Source organism: Vigna unguiculata, chromosome 11, assembly GCF_037176805.1.
Source record: "Vigna unguiculata cultivar grain cowpea cultivar isolate G323 ecotype 2 chromosome 11, ASM3717680v1, whole genome shotgun sequence".
NCBI lineage: Eukaryota > Viridiplantae > Streptophyta > Magnoliopsida > Fabales > Fabaceae > Vigna > Vigna unguiculata.
Genome location: NC_140802.1, coordinates 7,400,383 through 7,402,849, shown reverse-complemented (window position 1 = coordinate 7,402,849; position 2,467 = coordinate 7,400,383).

The following is a 2,467-nucleotide window of genomic DNA, read 5'->3' as shown; positions in this document are numbered from 1 at the left end:
ACACCGTTAATTATATCTATCGGTAAATTTCGACTAATAATTTTGAAAGAACCAAAAATAAGCCGCTAAAAATTTACATATTTTATTATTGTAACCAATACAATAAAAATGAGTACATAATAGATAACATATCAACAATAAGTTTCATCACTAGTTGAAGAATAATCTAGTCATAGCCAAGAAAGAAGCGTTTTAAACCCATTAGATTGAAATTTCCTTGTATGTTTCTCCTAATAAAAAATGATAGTTTTGAATTTGCATTTAAAAGGGATCACATTTGAAATAAGCTCTTCTAACTTCATCTCTTCGACTCATTAGATATTTTCGTATTTGAGTACGTTTTCTCGGATCTCGTTCTAAATAATAATTAATATAAAAATGTTCACCTATAATTTTTTGAATCTTAAGAAATGACTCCTCTAATTAATGGCATGCATCACAAAGTATGGAAGAAGTTGATTTTGTCTTATTTTTATATTCACAGTAGTTTCCCTTCTATCACTTTTAGAAACTGAATATATTCTTTTATTCTTCATGAATATACTTTTTAAAAAAATAAGACTAAAAAATAATTTACCATAATCTAATAAAAAAAATAAGAGATACAATAACTAAAAGAAAAATTTATGATAACTAAGTCACAATAAAAAATTAGATACGAAAAAACACATAGTACATAATGTTTCCTTCTATATTCATAAAAAATTAATATACAAAAATCTCATGAGATAAAAAATAATACTAACTATTAAACTAATATTTTAATATCAAATGAGACAAAATAATATTATTTTCTTTCTTCGACAATGGAAGAGAACAATTGTTTTGTTAAAAAAAAAATATGACAGTGAGATATGAGTACAATATTTAAGAAATTCAAAAGAATTTGAAAAAAAAAATATTTTAATATTTTTTTTATTCTTTATTATATTTAATTTTATGTTTTTTATTAATATTAAATTGTGTACTTTACAAAAGAAATAAAAATATATTTAATTTAATTTTCATATATTATATACAGTTTAATCAATTACTATATTAGTTTATTTTTAAAATTTGATGATAATCATTATCAAAATTTTGAATAAGAAGAAAATTTAATTTTGCGTACTTAAAAATATATTTAATTTAATCCTAATCCTAGATGTATCGGATTAAAAAACACCCGTTGTTGCATTGAAATGATAATATCAATAACTTTCTTTCTTTCTTTGTCAGTCAAATTATAATTATTATCAATTTAGTTAATTTCTTTATTTATGAATGAATGAAGTAACTGTATACGTGTAGAATGAGTATAATTTTATGATGGAAAATGATATTTTAATCTATTTTTTATAACTCACTTTTAATCTATTATTTCATATATTATTAGATTATTTATTTTGATTCTTTTTAATAATGTGATGTGATAATTTAATAATGATTAAAATAATGAATTAAAAGTCAATAAAAAAATAGGTTAAAATATTATTGTTCGCATAATACGAAAGGACCACTAAAGAGTAACAAAGGCCAGGTCCGGGTGACAAGATAGGACAACACCCTAACTACGCGTAAAAGAACCTCTTCTTGGTGATTGATTGGACAACGATAATAATGTAAATGCTTTAAATTTAATTATATTATATTTTATTGAAAAATATGTATGACTAACTATTTTCTTTGTTTCTCTATCTACGTTAAGGACCAACTATTTACTACTCATTTATGGACATATAATCGTTGCAAAAGATACTATTAATGTTTTCAACGAGAGGTTTTCATAAAACCTAAAACGACACATGGTTAAGACAATTGTTATTTCCTTCTCCAAGGAAATTAAATTGTTAAATGAATATGAGGTTAAAAATAGGGTATGAACAAGATGATTTGGGTTTTCGATATATAAACTTTTGGGGTTCATTTTACAATTTTTTTTCATCTCTTTTCTGGCATTTAAATATAACTTTTTATAATGTATTTTGATAGTTATTATGAATTGAGTTTAAGCTTAATTCTTTTTTATAAATCTAGTTTGTACCGAGAATTAACTTATAAATGTAAATTGATCTAAAAAAAAATTGTATTTAACGGGAGTTGTTTAGCAAAGGTTAATATAACCTTAGCAATGGATTAACTTAACTGAGGTTTTTAAAATCTCCGTTAAATTCCAAAGGTTTAGTGTTAAACCTCTATAAAATAGTGTAGGTTTTCACTACAAAAAAAAATGTATTTTAGCGACCACTGAATTTTGTCGCTAAATAACATAAATCACTCGCTAAAATCATCTGCGACTGAATTAGCGACCGAATTTATGGGGTAACAAAAACCTTGGTGGCAAAAACAATAGGGACCAATTTTTTTTAGTCGCTAAATAGCTACTGAAATATCGGTCGCTATTTGGTCCCTAAAAGTTGGTCACTTTCCTAAGCATAAGAGACCAATTTAGCAACCATAAATGATATTAAATTTGGTTGCTAGTTTG